Here is a 17,263-nt window from a genome sequence, read left to right as displayed (position 1 = left end):
GAGAAGAGGGGTCAGCAGGGCAGGCACCGCCCCCCACCCAGGCCCTCCCACCTGACCCCTAGTCCCTCCTGGAGCCAGCCCCTCAGCTTCAGGGCACCCCCCACCCCCCAGCCTGTGAGGCCTGCCCCTCCAACCTGACTCTTCTTCACAGGTGCTGGCTGGACCCGGCACCCTAGGGACCAGGGGAAATCGAGGCAGCCAAGTTGGCAGCGGGGCCCTGCCTGGCTTTCCTTGGGGGGCCCGCCACCTGCCTCCGAGGTGGCGACGGGACGACAGTCTCCCCAGGGCCTCCGCACGGCTATGGCACAGTGGGACTCACAGCTGCCTCCCGCCTCCTCCCGTGTCTTCATTCACGTCTGTTCTTTCCTTTGAAAGCTTCCCGCAGCCTCCCTCCCACCCCCAACCACCCCCTGGGAAATCCCAGAGGTCCCCAGCCCGGCTACATTTTCCTCTGATCTGTCCTCCCCGCACCCCCACCCCCACACTGCTCCCACCACGTGGAGGAAGTGAGCGGCAGTCACAGGATGTAGTGAAATGAATGTCACCTCACTTCGGGACGGGCGCCTGGGCCCGGAGAAAGCTGAGGTTGAACTCGGGGGCTGCGGCCGGGCTGAAGGCCTAGGTCTGCAGAGCTGTCGTGGGGACGCCCTGTGGGCGGGAGAGGCTGTGGCCGCAGCCACGCCAAGAGAGGAGGCCAGGCTGCTCTGCCCCCCACCCCGTGAACTGGCCCCATCTGCCCTCAGAAACTGGTGGGCTCCAAGGGGCCCTGCGAAGGCACACGGCTGAATTTTAGGGGCTTTTCAGTCTCCCTGCTTCAGGTGTGGGCCTCAAGCCAGCAAACTAACAAAGCCTGGGCCCCACCCCCACCACAGGCCTCAGCTGGGGGTGGTGGTGCTGTGGCTTCACCACCCCCTCTTCACTCGGAGGAGACACTGAGTTCTCCTGGGCCAAGCCCCTGCCTCCAGTGCGCCAGCCAGCCAGGACGGGGAGGGGACTGGCAGGAGGAGGAAAGTGGGAGGCAGGCTGGATCGAGGCCCACCCACACCCTTCCCCTTCCAGTTCCCGGTTCTGCTTCCCCCACTCCCCCTCCCTCCAGGGCTTCTTCTCCCATCCCCCTCCAGCCAGGGCTCCCTGGAAAACCAGGAACCGGAGAAGGCCCAGGCTTGGGTCTCCCACGGGTGCAGCCCCTCCCCAGGGATGGGCGTTGGGGGGCCAGGTGGTATGGAGGGGAAGCTGGCGCTAGGAGGGGCCTCCTTAGGGCCAGGACAGGAGGGGCCTCTGTAAGTTAGAGCCTGGATGGGCTGAAGGTGCTCCCACCCACCCCCGCCCCCTGCCCCCCACCCCCCCACCGACCCAAGGTGGACCACAGACACCTGGGCTGAAGAATATGTGTGCCGTTAGCTGGTGGCACAGTGGGTGCAGAAGCAAGAGCAGGTCCGTGTGTCCCATGCTGTGTGAAGCCCAGAATGGGCCTTCCTCTTTGGGCAGCCACGAGTATTATTACCATCTCCACGAGTGGTTACTACCGTCTATAGGAGTATCACTACCGTCTACTGTAGAATCTAAGGTTGCAGAAGGCTAGGGCTTATCTGTGTTCCAGAGTCAGAGCAGAGGCTTGAACCCAGATCACCAACTCCAGAACTCTCAGGGCATCTCTATAAAGCTCCATCCCCCCAGCTCATACCACCCCTCAGAGACAACCCCAGGAACCCATCAGACTCCACAGGGCTTCCATCCATCATTAGCCAGCAAGTCCCCCTCAAACCCACTCCTTGTTTGTTAGCACAAACATCCCCCAATCATCCATCACATCAAAAGCTTCAAAAAGGAGGTGGAAGCCGAGAGAGGCAGAGTCTGGTTGGGAGAACACTGATCCCAGAGTCAGCAGAGGTGGCTCTAATCCTGACTCGGGCTCCTCTTGCCCTCAGTTTCCTCATCTGTAAAATGGAAGCATCGGGCTGATCTTCAAGAACCAGGTCTTCCAGCCCTGCCCTGCCAAGCTGCTAGAGGCCCCGAGGGCAAAGAGTGGGAGCAGACTGAGGGAGGGGGGGTCTGGGTGTCTCCGTGAGCCCCGAGGGTCTAGCATGAACTCCATGCAGAGCTGGGCACCAAGTACATTAGGGACAGAGAACCCTGAAATTTGTTTCAATGCTGCCCTGAGGGCTAGAAATGTCCAGGGGTTTCTGTAAGAAAAAGCACTGGTGACAAGAGGAAGGAAGCAGGAGGGGAAAAGCAGAACATCACAGGGTGTTGACCCCGAGGGCAGACACCCCGGAAAGGAAATGCTCGTCCCCCTCGCCCTCCCCTGCTCACCCGCCTGAGCTGCACACTCTGTCCACACAGCAAACACAGCTGACCTGGGTCAGCCTTTTGGCTCCTTTGTGTAACTCAATGGAACAGCCTTGTCGGTAAGTGTCCCTCCAAGTCAGCCAGCATCATTGAAAATCACCCAGCACAGGGCCGGGCAGGCCAGGCGCTGCAGAGCTGTGGGGCCCACTGGGGCAGCCAAGGTCCAGGCCTGGACACAGCGCTACCCACCGGTCCTTAGAAGCTTCCTTCTTCTCCCAAGCAGCGCTGCTGAGGGGAGAGACCTGCTCCTGAGCCCACGGTCCCAACACAGCAGCATGTGTCCACCATGACACGACAGCCCTGCTGCTCCTGGCTCCAAAGCATCCTCCTCACCCGTGCCAAGGCTGCACCACCAAACCACCACCAAACAGAGACCCTTGCCAAGAACCCTCCCACCAAGATTCGTTGTTGTTGCTTAATCACTGAGTGGTGTCTGACTCTTTTGGGACCCCACGGACTGTGGCCTGACAGGCTCCTCTGTCCATGCGATTTCCCAGGCAAGAATCCTGGAGTCGGTTGCCATTTCCTTCTCCAGGGGATCCTCCCAATCCAGGGATCGAACCGGCGTCTCCTGCATTGGCAGGCAGATTCTTCATCACTGAGCCACCAGGGAAGGCCCACTACCATGATAGGCAGCTTTTATTTTCTCCTTTATACTGCTAAAGTCCACAGTGGCCATGAATAATGTTTACAAGAGCTTTTAAACAATTGTTTTGAGGAATCCTACAGGAAAGTATCTTGGTATCACAACTGACGTGGTCACCGTCATCAGTGCTCCAGTTACAAAACTGTTATGGAGAAAGATTGGGATTCTGAATATACACACCCAACTGTCCAAATGCGTGACCTTCTAAATCCAATGTGGGAGAAAGACTGTTTAAGACACAAATTCACAAGATTGGGCTGAACAGAGAGGAAACACCACCAACAGAATGTGGGGGTCTGGAAAGCAGACTTATGGCAGGCAAATTTCAGACAGCACATGACAAGTGATTTATGACAGAGTCCTTTAAAGACACTTGGGATGACAGCACAACGGATCATCTGTGGGACCAGGGGCGAAGAGAAGGTATGTGTGAAAAAGATCAAATGAAAGAAGCTAAAATCTAGATACACTTCCACCATAAAGTCTGAAGGTTTTCTCTCTGGAGAGCACCAAACAGAGGGTCTTTGCACAGAGTCGTCCAGCACAGCTGAGAGCAAGAATAATAAATCAAAACCAAGGAGACGGCGACTTCCCTGGTGGTCCAGTGGCTAAGACTCCCAATGCAGGGGGCCTGGGTTCTATCTCTGGTCAGGGAAGTAGATCCCACAAGCTGAAGCTAAGAGTTCACAAGCTACAACTAAAGGTCCTGCATGCAGCAACAAAGAGCAAACCTCCCAAGTGCTGCAACTCAGGCCTGGCGCTGTCAAATAAATGCAAAATCACAAACCCAAGGAGATGAAGCTTATTTTCAATGCTGATGTTGAATACCTCAGGCTAGTCGCTCACTGGGTTCCTAGAATACCAGCAGCCAGATTCCTACCTTCTTTTCAGCAGAATCTTATCGGTGCTAGAAGAAAGGTCTAAGAATACAGATACCGGCAACCAGAACCCAAATGGTTTCCAAGTGGCTTGTTTACATCAGCCAGTGTGGATCTGCAAGTGAACCAGCTTCTAATCTGCATTTCAGTCCCCTGTTATTAATCATGCAAGGACAACCAAGGACCACTAGATATCCACCGGAAGCCTCCTAACTTGGAGTGCTGTCACCACAGTGCTCCCAACCCCCGGGCCGTCTTTTTAACCCGACAGAACTACAGGTGTGACTGGCTGCTCTTACTCTGTGATCTGGATTCAGGAGCTGAATGGATTTGGATTAAAATGGAGATCTGTCATGGGCAATGTGCTCCAAACAGGGGAGTAAACCGAGCAAGAAGACATGAGCTCCAGAAGACAGGAATTCTAACCAGAAGGAAGGTGAAGGGAATGCCAAGACCACAGGAAGAAGTCACTGAATAGCAGCTACGCTGTACCGTATGCTCTAGAGCAGATAACTCAAAAAATGGAACTGAAACATAATACTTGCTGTGACTGCCCTTGTGGAAAGCCATACAGATAGCTATTAGCAGGTGCGGCAGGTATGGGCTAAAGGTACAAAGAAAATAAGGCACATAAAGAAGCAAGGTAATTAGTCACTTCAGGAGGAAAAAAGGAAACTATGGTAGTACAGTATAAAGCTCAGCTGTGAATAGTTGTATTAGTTGATTTAACGTGTGTGTGTGTGTGTGTATGTGTATATATATACATAAAACATACAAATGAATGCATGTTTGCATGTATGCATGTGGATGTATACATATTACATGGTGTATTAATTTCCTATTGCTCCTGTTACAAATTACCAGAAAGTCAATGGCTTAAAAAAAAACAAATTTGTTCTGGAAGTCAGAAGTTTAAACAAAGTCCAAAATGGTTCTTGTCACTGGGCTGAAATCAAGGTGTTGGCAGGCAGTATTCTTTCCTGGAGGCCCTGGGGAGAATCCATTTTCTTGACTTTTTCAGCTTCGGGAGGCAGCTCACATTCCTTGGCTCCTGGCCCCTTTCCATCCTCAAAGTCAGTGATGGCCGGTCTTTCTCCCATCGCAAGACTCTGACCCGCCTGCCTCTGCCTCTCATGTTCAAAGACCCGATGGTGACACTGGGCCCGTGCAGGTGATCCAGGATGAATCTCCCCAACTCAAGATCCTTCGCTTAATCACTTCTGCAAAGGCTCTTTGCCACACAAGGTGACGCATGTACACGAGGTTCAGATGCGGATGCGGCCACGTCCTAATCTCCTGAATTTCTGTGGGGCCATTACTTGCCAGCTACACACATACATATATTATTTTAAGCATAAGACATTTTTGAAAGAACACTGGTAAGGTACTATTAATAGTATGCCTACCATGAGAGCTGTTTAGGAGGATGGCACAGTAGAAAGCCATGGCTGGCCATATAAGAGAGTTAAGTTCTTATTTACTACATAGGAAATCAATGGAAAATGTCTACAACGGAAGAGTCAAAAATACGCACATTACTCAGATCCACGAGCTGTAAAACTGCTAGAAGAAACAGCTAAAAGTGGTTGCCTCTGAGAAGAAGAAGGTGGAAGTAGGCGAGGAACAAGTGCATTTTTGTGAAGAGATGTTAGTCCTGTCTGACTTCTTAAATTATACGCATGTACCACTGTGAAGAAAATACAGAGTAATTTTTGAAAAGAGAGAATGGGTTTGGGAACGAGGACTTACATCCCAGCTGCAGCCATCGGGTGGGCTTGGCCTCCATCCTCCTCCATAAGAGTGCAGCTAAGTCCTTCCACCTCTATTACTCTATGAAACCATCACGTCCCACGGAATAACCATCATCAGCTCCTCACACCCACACAGAGTTCCATCATCAGCTCTAAAAGTGGTACCTCCCTCCTCGCCCCCCCAACCACGCCCCTCACGAAATGTTTAATTCTCCCAGCACATCATTTCCACCAAGTCCTGCCCATGCGTGGCACAGTTCACCTCCCTTACATTCCTCCCAAACTGCATCTCCATGTGCCATGGCTGCCCACATTCCTAACCATGATGCCGCTTGCTCATCAGTCCATCTCAGACCCAAGACCCACAACTCAACCGTCTCCTGCCCACACCATCCTGCTGTTCAGCTCCCACCTCCGCCACCACACTGTCCCCAGTGCCATCCCTACCCTCTTCACCAACCCCAACGCCATCAGCACCCCCGGGCCATTCACCCGAAGGCCTCGCCTCCACGCCTTCTCCAACCAGCACCAACTAGACCGTCACCCAAGTCTCACCTCAACAAGGGCCAGCACAGAATTATCCTCTTCCAGAAACAAAACCATAACAGCCCACAAACCCAAATTCTCCATCAAAAATGATCCTAACGTGATCACCATAAGGATAGACCATCCTGCTCCACCTCGAATCCTGTATTTGAATTGTGGACAAATATCTAACCATCTTGGCACCAGGTTCCTTCTTCACCCCTCAAGCTGGTAGCCTTCTCTTCTTGTAGTGGACTTATCTGGTTCTTTCCTCCCCTTCCCAGGGGGTTTTGTGGTGTTTGCACTGACCCCACCCCCTACCCTAGTCACAGAGTGAGCATGTGACCAGGCGGGGCCAACCAGAGGCCCCCCAGGAGCGTTTTGGTGCAGTGGAAAGATACTAACAATGATAGGATGTGAGTCAGGGGCTGCTGGCTGTGTTGGGGAAAGCCTGCCTGAGGGATGGAGATAGAGGGCTGGAAACTGAAGTCACTGTCTGAGGGCCCCTGGATCCAGCTGTACCTGAAGGCTGGTCATCTCTGAACCTCCCCCAAGTAATGTGAGACTTTCCCTGCTTTGGTGTGAGTGAGTCTGTGCCTTGTGGCTGACGGCCATACGCTGACTCATACGCTAATCTCAACCTCCTTAAGTCTTACCTGGAAGGCCTGACTGCGTGGGTTCAAATTCTGGCTTAACTAGCAACAACTTTGCAACTTGAGGCATACCTGTGCCTCAGTTTTCTCAGCTGTAAAATGGGGGAAATGACACTTGCCACTTCACAGGCCTCTTGTGAGATTTAAAATGAGATGCATTAAAAATGGTTAACAGGGAATTCCCTGATATCCAGTGGTTAGGACTCTGTATTGCCACTACAGGGGGCCCAGGTTCCATTCCCTAGTGGGGGAACTAAGATCCAGCAAGCTGGGTGGTATGGCCAAAAAAAAAAAAAAACGAAAGAGAATGGACGAAATAACATTAAAATTATTACTTAAAAAAAAATGCTAACTAGAGTGCCTGACACAAAGAAAATACTCAATAAATTTTAACAATTATTGGTCCCTGACTAACCAAACCCACAGCTTTCTCTATCCTTTGTTGACATCCCTGGAGTGCCTGTGAGTGTACTTCACTTAGACAGGAGCTCACACTGATTAGGATTCTTAACAACGCGCCAGGCCCTGTGGAAACAGCTTTACAGTTTCAACATCCTGTTCATCTTTATACCTCACTCCAACCCTCTGAAGTGCAGACTATTTTTATCCCCATTTCCTAGATGAGAAGAATGAGGTAGGAGAGGTTAGCAAAGCTGCCCGAGGTCACACAGCACGTGGGTGGTAGGGGGAGCCAGCTATCAATACAGATCCAGGCTTGTCACCCACTGGGGCTCCCGGTTTTTCACTCCATCAGGATCTCTTACAATTAGCAAGTGACCACTGTAAGCTTTAACTGCACTGTTAACTTTTGTTGCTTAGTAACTCAGTCAGGTCTGACTCTTTTGCAACCCCATGCACGGACTGCAGGTAGCCCACCAGGCTCCTCTGTCCAGGGATTTTCCAGGCAAGAATACTGGAGTGGGTTGCCATTTCCTCTTCCAGGGGATCTTCCTGACCCAGGGATTGAACCCTGGAGTCCTGCCTTGGCAGGTGGATTCTTTACCACTGAGCCATGTTTTAACTTAGTGAAAGTGAAAGTCGCTCAGTCGTGTCTGACTCTTTTCAACCCCACAGGCTATACAGTCCAGGTCAGAATACTGGAGTGGGTAGCCTTTCCCTTCTCCAGGGGATCTTCCCAACCCAGGGATCGAACCCTGGTCTCCTGCATTGGCAGGTGGATTCTTTACCACTGAGCCACATATTAACTTTGGGCAGGAACTCATTAGAAAACAAAGTTTCCAGGTCGTCTCTCTTTCCTGGTGAGGTTGGTCGGCAGTGAGGGCAGGGGGAGGGGTGGTAACAGGCAATGCAACCTTCTAATCGTGGCACTCAGTGCCCTGCCCAATGCGGGAGCCATTCGCTCATGTAGTCATCCCTCTATTTGCTGAGCACCTACTGTGTCGGGCACTGTGCTAAGGGACATGCACTGCCTCCATCTCATCCTCAGAACCATCCTATAAAGTCTATGAAGTTGTTTCTACTACTATTCCCATTTCACAGAAGGATAAGCTGAGGCCTGGAGAGGTTAATTACCTGTCCAGAGTACTTCAGGGGGAAAGTCCCCGGGCAGGATTCTGAATTCAGGTTCATCTAACTCAGGAGTCCTTGCAAACATGGCAATGAACGTGAGTAGCACGGCCCCCAGCTGAGCTGTCTATGCCCCTTGAGCCTGCTGATAACAGGCTCAAGGCTGAATTTCCCACTTGAGCTCAGGAGGAGGTGCAAACGCGTCCTGTGGGTGACAGAAGACAGGAGAGTATCGTGCGCCCCACACCACCCAATCATCCGCCAGGGTGGTGATAAACTTGGTAGGCTGGGGGCAGCAGAAAGCTAAAGGGAGGCGGCATGGCCTCCCAGAGGGAGATGTTTATCTGCCACGTCTTCCCCCTCCCCGCCACAGCCTCTCTTGGTCACAAGACTGGGGCTGGATAAGGGGGCGGGGGAGGCCCCAGTGCCACTTTCTGATTGCTTATTCTCTCTCAACACGAGGGAGAGGATTGTCATCATACCATCATTCTGACTTCCAGAAACGTCATTCCCACCCAAACCACCAGCTGCCCATAGAACACCAAAAGCCACTGGCAACAGGCCAACAATCCTGCCATGCTGTCCCCCACTTCAAAGCCCATCTGCCAGCTCTGGAGTCACAGCAAGATGACCTGTGGCTGTCACACCACCCTCGAGGCTGGGGCACCACCAGCATGAGCGTTTATAATCACACCCAGTGCTGCCATTATGGTGGCCACATGGGCAGAGATGAGTTGAATCAGAGTCCTCTGCTCATACTTTATGGTTACCATGACACAGCCCCAAAAGCGGAGGGGGGGAAAATGGTTTTTACTCAAAATAGACACTGGTAAGGAGCTGAAGTTGTTCTTAGGAGCCAAAATGAGCCGATACAGAGCTCCATACAGGAGCACGCATTTCCGAACACAGTGACTCAGGAGGAGTCCTGTCTTAGGGGGTTGGGGATGTGTGTGCAGCGATGGGCCACATGGGAGTCGATGGGCGTCCCACGTCTGGGAGGCAGGCCACAGGGTCCAGGCTGAAAGCTCCCATGAGGCCCTGGTGGGGCCTGCTGTCTGGAAAGCCACAAGCCTGGATCTGATTCTGTCCCCACCCCTCCCCACCCCGAAGTGCCCCACAGTCCACACCTGTGTGATTTCCGCTTTTCCAGCCTTCTCTATAGAAGAGTTCACAACTGCCAGCTCCAGAGGCTCTTCACTTACTCTCCCCATGATCCCTGCATCTGGCCCCCACTTCACCCCCATATCTCTGAAAGGGTCCAGGGGCTCTGAGCGTTGCCCCCCAAGAGGATACTGCAATAATTGCACTGGAACACAAGTCATTGACTTTTGGGGGAGCCCCTTATATTGCTGAATCAACAGACAAAAAGGAGTTATTTCATGGGCTGGAGTGACTAATCCCAGTTACCAAGGAGAAATTGGGTTGCTGGACACAATAGAAGCCAGGAAGATAATCTCTGGAACTAGCGGATTCTCTCAGGTACCTCTTAGAACTTCCATAACCAAAAGTAAGGGTTAATGAAAAACTGTAGGAACCAAAAACCAACCAAAAAAAAGGGCAGGGGGTTGGGGGGCCAAGGAAGACTGAGGACCAAGGATTCAGATTCCTTCAAGAATCAAGGGTTTTGGGTCACTCCACCAGGTAAAAGCTGGCCCTGCTGAAGTCCCAGCAGAGTGCAGAGAACTTGAAGATGAGAAACGGGAGAAGGAAGCTGGATAGCAAACGTGGTCTTGTGAACAAATACAAAAATGAGAACTCTGGCAGTTTTGCATATTTTCTATTTACTTGATAGAGACGTGTGTTTGTTTGTACATGGTAACTATTTTTCTTTTTTTTCCAGCCATCTTTTCATTATTTTATAAACAAGTTGTTGGAAGTTAATTTAGTTTATTTAGTTAATTCAGTTGCGAATTACAGTCTAGTCTTTAGGTAACAGAATATTCAGGGAGACTGTGATTGAATATGAGGCATTATTCATGCGGACAGTGATTGAGACAATTAGTGCTGGGACTCCCTGTTTGGAAGACAGGGTGAGAACAGGAAGCAGGAGAGCTGCTTTGATAAGTAGAGATACAACTATTCTGTTGTTGTAGGGGAGTCACATGGGTGTAAAAAGGAAGCCACTGGAAGCTGTGCAGCTGAAGCAGCAGACTGTGCCAGCGACTTGATTCACCCTTCATTGCCTGCTCTGTGAAGATGCAGCAAGGCCCTTTAAATAAGTCCCCTCTGCTAGCTGGCCTGACATCAAACCCCAACAGCAGAGGGCACTGCAGAAACACTGGAGGAGGAGGTGCTTTCTCTCCCAGAGCCAGAGTGCTCTCGTGGAGGACTCCTGCACTGTATACAACTTCTCCAGCAGCCAGATCCTATTGCCCCGGGCCTTCCCTAGTGCCCAGTCCTGTCCCATCACAGCTTCTCCGGTGCCCGGCTCCAGCAGCCAAGGCACTGCTCCAGCACTTTGGCTGTAGCAGTGTTTCACAGTCAAGAACAGCCAGCAGCTTCACTCAGTTCTCCTCTGGGGTAGTTTAGCAGCACTGTACCTCCAGCAAGATAATTCCTCATGAACAACTTTCCTTGGGACCCAAAAGGATGGATTTCCATTGAGTTCTGGGAATGGGGGGTGGGGGTGGGGTGGGGAAGTGGGCGGGGGTGGGGGTGGTGGTACAGGCAGCACAAATTTCTAGCGAATAGTGCCAACATGGCACCACAGTGACTTTTCTGTCATCTGGGGAGCCAGGGCCATGCCCTTTCCATCACGGTCAGGCTCTCAACCCTGGAGGCCTCTACCTTGGGCACTCTGTGGCCACCTTAGGTGTAGTGGCTGTTCTCATAAATGCTACTTCTGTATCCTTTGCAGTTCTCTTTACTTCTTATTGGTCAATCTTTTGATATTCCAATCCCGTTATGGTTAATAAGTTTTTATATTAAAACTTTCCTGTTCAAATCACTATGTGGTTTCTGTCTCCTGAATTGACCCTGACAGATATAGTCACCCACGGCCTCAAAGGGCCTTTTTTCCGTCCTTGGCATCTTTGAGCTCAATTCAGCCTCCTTGCCAGCTAGTCATTCTCGGCTTCAAGCACTCACTCAGCAATCATTTATTGAGTGTCATTGCCAGGCTGGGCCCTGGGTGAACAGGATACCTCTGCTTCTGCAAGTTCATAAGCAAGGGGATTCTCTGGCTCTCTCTCCCAACTTGGCTCTATGCTCTTGGCCCTCAGGCCCCTCCACTCTGTCTCCTGAGCTGGCTGGGGTCTTGCTCCCACTACTGCACAGTGGGCACCCCCTCAGGTCACACTCAGCTCCAGCTGTGCTTGAAATTCTCCTCTGCTGAGATCCCTGGCCTTCAGTGAGCGCAGACCTACTGCAAGGACTCCATCTTTATTCTCTGGACACCCCCACCCAGATGACTTGCAGTTACCTAAGATCCTACTCTTCTAGAACCAGAGGCTTCATGTTTCCTCTGGCTCTGCTCTCTGTGTGGAAGTGGCAGCACCTTACCCTCAGCTGTCAAAACCCAAAACCCGCCCCAGGGAGAACTGAGGTCCTGCCTCCTCCTTCCATCCCCGCACTGCACCAGGCGCCTGACCCTCAGGTGCCTGACCCTCAGGCGCCTATTCCCATCCCTGCCCTCCCGGCCCCTAGGAACCACAGGTCTAGACCTTGACAGTTATCTTGGAACGCCACCTGCGATGTCTCTCCTTCCCACCACAGCCTCTCAGCAAAGATTCTCCACACATGGCTTCCTCAATCAAAACCTATGATGCCTGATGAAAATGTTCTGAAATTGATTGTGGTGATGGTTGCCCAACTCTGTGAATGTACTAAAAACCATCGAATTGCACACTTTAAACAGGTGAACTACATGATTTGTGAATTATATCCTGACAAAGCTGTTATTTTTAAAAAACTCTCTGATGCCAGTGATTTTCATATACCGTAAAATCTAAACTCGGGTCTGGTCCACACTGCTGGCTCACCAAATTTGACCTCAGCCTATCGCTCTGACCTGACCCCCACCTTGCCTAGTGGACTCCATCATTCCAGGCCCCGGGTTCACATCCGCTGCTCCCACACACTTGTGTCAACACTCACATAGTTCTCTCCTCCAAGGGGAGCGGTGGGGCGGGCTCCTCCCAGAGAGCCCCCTCAGGCCCCTTTTCCTCCATCCCTCAGCACCCCCACCCACTATCGCGTCTCCTCAACCATCCACCCAGGGGTCTTTAATCAGTTTGTTGTGTGGTCATTTAGTGTCTCACATGCAGACGGATGTGCGTGTTTTCCTAAGCACAAGAGGTCAGAGTCCTGCCCTGCACCTTGCGCTTCCGCCACCCACCCCTCCCATCCTCCCGGGTCTGGGCGACCCTTGAGGCCGAGAGGACTGTGTGAAATCACTCCTAGGCAGCTGCAACATCCAGCACAGTGCTGCGGGGCCTAGAGTGACCCCCCACAACCCCCACTCTAGGGGTCGCTTGGCAGAGCTCCCCAAGGCACTGTGCCGAGAAGGCCCCTGCTCTACCTGTCCTAGGCCAGGGCGTACGCCTGCTGTGGGGTTTATGGGCCCCACAGGCCCCAGATGTCCAGGGCACCTGGGGTCGGGAGGCAACTGGGTCAGTGTGTCTGTGAACCATGGGAAGTAGGGAGAGCTGGCCTCCCTGTACTCAGGCCCTTGGAGGCTGGTCCCCAGCTTGCCTGTGACCACTCTCTCCCCACACCACCCATGTGATGGATGCCTGCCCGCCTGCACTTTGTCACACTCCTTCCAGGCCCCAACCAGGAGGTCCCCCAGAGGGCCTTCAGGGTCTGGGAGCCTCTGCTGGGGCACGGCCCCTTCCCACCCAGGGCAGGGGGGAAAGAGAGTCTGCGGCTGTCAGAACCACCCACTGTTCCCTTGTTTCCTTTCTCCTACCTTCTGCCCCAACCCAAACCAAACCAATTGTAGAGGAGCCGGGGTGGGGAGCCAGGGGGAGGACGAAGAGCCCAGGATTCCGGGTGGCACAGCCACCCCTGGTGCAGCTCAGCCCTAAGAGGGCTCAGCCAGAACCCACCTCAAACCTCTGCCACGCAGACGCGGGCCTCACTTTACTAACCTGCAGAGTTGGGTGAATAAGAGTCCCTGCCTCCTAAGTCTGTTTTAAGATATGAGAGAATCTGAATCGAATGTTCAACATGATACCTGGAGCATGGTAGGCACTTAATAAACATTCATTAAAAAAAATGTTATTAATTAGGGAGTAAGGCCGGTGAAGTGTCCTTAGGAAACCTAGACTCCTACTTTACACCACACCCAAGAATGGCTCCTGCACAGCTGCTGTGGCCTGACCCAGAGTCCTCTCTCCCGTCTAATGCTGCAAGGCTTCCCCTAATCCCCCAGTGCAAAGGCCTTTGCAACCAGAATAAATAACATTTTTACCAGCACCCTTAACCTGCCACCATCACCTGAGGCATCACAGGCACACACTGAGACACACACTCACACACAGACACATGCAGAAAGACACGTATGCGCGCTCGTGAGCGTGCGCACACAACACACACACACACACACACACACACACACAGGCTCCGGGAACCTGGAGCAGGAGGATTCCCAGCGAGGCCTCCCCACACATGCAGCACACATTTCACCTAAAGTGCGGGCCAAAGAGGCATTTGGAAACCAGCTTGGGAACCTCATAACCATTCATAACATTGTTCTGAGAGAAAATACAAAACACGGCCCTATAAACAAACATTTGCAATAGAATTCCTCCAAGAGCTAGGAATTGCCTGTGCTAGAAAACTAACAGAGCAAGAAGAGGGAAACCACATAAACTTAGTTTGCCTCTGCAAAATTAATACCAATTACAAAAACATTTATGTGAACTGCTTACCATTTACACCTAATTACCAGGCAGCACAATTATGCATACCATTAAGGGTATGCTAGATTAATTATGCTGTACGTTTCATGTGATGACACCACCACACCCTCGGTCCACACAAGCCCCGCTCCCCCTGTGACAAGGAAGCAAGAGCAGGTCTGTACTAACCAGAGAAACACTGGTTTCCACCCTCGAATTGACAGTGGTCCCCACCCACCCCATCCCCAGCCAGAGACAGCCTGACTGGCCTTCTTGCCAACATCACCACCACAGGAGCCCCGCTGAGAACTCACCTTCCCCCACCGCCGCCAGAGCCTCCTCTGCAAGGCACAGATGCTTCAAAGCTCTCCCCGTGGGCGTGGCTGCATGTTACAGGCCACCACGTGTGCCCAATGGCCACCACGTGTGCCTGCTTCCTGGGAAGCTGGCCTCACTGTCCAGGCCAAGGTCACCCCGAACTCATCTCCCAAGGCCCTGCAGCCCTTTTCCAGGCACAGGAAGCCAGGTCCTGGGCAAGGTCCCACCCTACAGTCCACCCAGGACCCAAGTGGGTGAGAGCCTCTCCCACCCTCGCCTTCTATTCTCCACACAGCCAGGAGCCACTCTGCACAGACCTCCACCTCCCCTCCACTAATTCCCACTGAGCTCAAGAGACGCTCTTCAGATATACTGGGGTGACCCAGGTTTGCAGAACAAGGGAGTCAATGGAACATGATTAAGTGGAACTTCCCAGGAACCTGGAACTCAAAACCCACTGGGGGTTGGGCCTCTTGGGAGGTGAACAGCAAGAGGAGGCTCAGCCTGTGAGACAGGCGACGAGGGGTTGTGCCTCCTGAGCGCCAGACAGGGGCCAGGCACGGCTGAACTGCAATCCTTATGCACCTGTGAGGCCAACTGTAGGAGCATTCTTTTAAAAGATACATGAAACAAAGCATGCAAGTTGAGTGCAAGAAGCAGGGCTTTTGAAACAAACACCACAAGCCTGGAAGGTGGTTTCCACTTTGCAGACGGCAAAACTGAGGCTAAGGGAAGTTAAGTGATCTACCTGAGGGGGACGCGGCTAGGAGGTGGCAAGGCTGAGGTCAAACCCCTGCCTGTCCAGCACCAACCCTGGTGGCCCTGGCGCAACGCCATGCCGCCTCTCGCCTCTGCCCAGGTTCAGGGATGCTGACCTGGCTCATGCCGTTTTCTAGACACTCTTTAGAAACAGCTTCTTCCTAGGATACACAAAAGACTCGTATTTCTATTTTAGAGAAACAGTTTTTGTTTCTTTTCTGTTTGCTTACCGACACTGCAAACACTACAAGCACTGCAGACACCATCTTCTGCGCTCCTACCTTGGCAGACCTGCCTCTGAATGGAGGGTGGATGTCAACTTTGCAACTCCAGGGGGTGATGACAACTCCCTCCAGGTCCTGCAGTGGGAGTTGAAGAACAGGGTCTAGGCCTTGCGGCTCATCGTTTGGGGGAGCTCCTGAGAAGCAAAAGTCCCTGATCAAGGGCCCCAACGTCAGGATCCCCAGTGCATGTGGTACAAACTCCTGGTTAAGTCTCTTCCATCCTCAAAACTCTAGAAGGATGGCTACCAGTTACGGAGAAAAACGCACCTGCCTTTCTAATCCATCCGCTGGACACTGCACCTCCCTGGGCCCCCCCACACCCAGGCCTCTCTCACCTTCCTGGCTCAGCCCAGGCTCCAGCAGCGTAAAAATCCTAAGCACCGCCCTCAAGTCCCAACTCCAGCCCCGCCTCCCATGGGAAGCACTCCTAGATCTCTCCTAGACTCCCTCCACCTGCACCCTCTCAATGGATGGCACCCCCGCCCCGCCCACCAGGCTGGCTGAGCCAGCTCCCTCACCCTCTCCATCATCCAGCCACTCCCACCTAAATGCCTCACAGAACAGCCCTCCTCCTCCTCTGCGCCTGCGCTGCTGCTCCCCTGGACTCCTGCACCAGCCTTCTGCCTGGGCAATCTGTCCCCAGCCTCAGCTGCCCAATTTCTCCTCCCTGATGCCCCTGGACCATCTTTCTGATACACAAACACGGGCATGGTACTCCAAGCCCAATGCTTATTGATGGGTAACATCCCAGCCTTCTGTCCAGCTCTGTTCAGCCCTCCCAGCCTCACATCCCATGGTTCCCATCACCCTTCACTCTTGCCGCACCAGGGGAGAAAATGCCCTGAACCACTCGGCTAACTGCTGCCCACTCTTCAAGACTGAGCTCCAGCCTCATCTCCTTAAGAAACCTTTCTCGGATCTTCCCTCCCCACTTGCCTGAGATGTCCCTTCTCTGAGCTCATGGAATGCCCTGGGCACATGCCGCAGAGCTCTCTCCACCCACCTATGACGTAATGGTCACCTTGCCAGACTCTCGCCTCCACTGCAGACACCCTGAGGACCGGCTTAGTCCTCTTTATATTTTTGTAGCCAGTGCCTGACACATAGTAGGTCTTTAGTAAATTAATAAATAAACGTTATTTGTGGATCTGAAACAAGGAGCCTCTGGAGAGAAAACTTAAGAGCTGCCAGGCCTGTCGAGTCGGGGCCCCAGTCTCTCACCATGCCATCTCAGAGTCCAGGCTACACAGAGGGTGTTGACCAAAGAAAACGCAGAGGCGACTGCCCTGCCCCACTGGGCTTCCCAGCTGAGCTGCCAGTACCAGGCAGGCCCTCAGGCCACCGCTAGTTGGGCTGGGAACCACAGGCCTGGGAAGGATGGCAACAAGCACCACATTGTTGCTGCTAATAAAACCATTAGGAAGCAGTGCTGTGCGCCAGCTGCCAGGCCCGGCTGAGGTCTAGACCCTCCCATGCCTGTGGGCCAGGGGGCAGAGCTGGCCCTGCCAGCGGGCCCAGCAACCAGAGCAGAGGCCAGTCCCTGCTCTGGACCCAAAGAGAGCAGAGGGCAGGAAGGGAGAGGGCCCAGGGCTTGAGGAACCTGCTTGGTTCCTGGTGGGCACAGAGTCTCAAGAAACTGACCAAAGTACATCAAAATTAAAGGCCCAGAGATGAGATGCCCAGGGCTGGAGATCAACCAGCTAAATCTGGGCTTTACAGAGGAGGAGACA

At 52.8% G+C, this 17,263-nt stretch overlaps 1 protein-coding gene across 9 annotated transcripts in view; it reads right to left on the bottom strand.

Annotated features, from left to right (window-relative positions):
* Positions 1-17,263, bottom strand: part of DNMT3A (DNA methyltransferase 3 alpha) — a 102,423-nt gene that overhangs the window by 75,948 nt on the left and 9,212 nt on the right. The window lies entirely within an intron of this gene.

The sequence above is a fragment of the Bos indicus x Bos taurus genome, chromosome 11 (assembly GCF_003369695.1).
Source record: "Bos indicus x Bos taurus breed Angus x Brahman F1 hybrid chromosome 11, Bos_hybrid_MaternalHap_v2.0, whole genome shotgun sequence".
NCBI lineage: Eukaryota > Metazoa > Chordata > Mammalia > Artiodactyla > Bovidae > Bos > Bos indicus x Bos taurus.
Note: the sequence above shows the minus strand (reverse complement) of the source record. Positions and strands in the feature narration are given on the sequence as shown.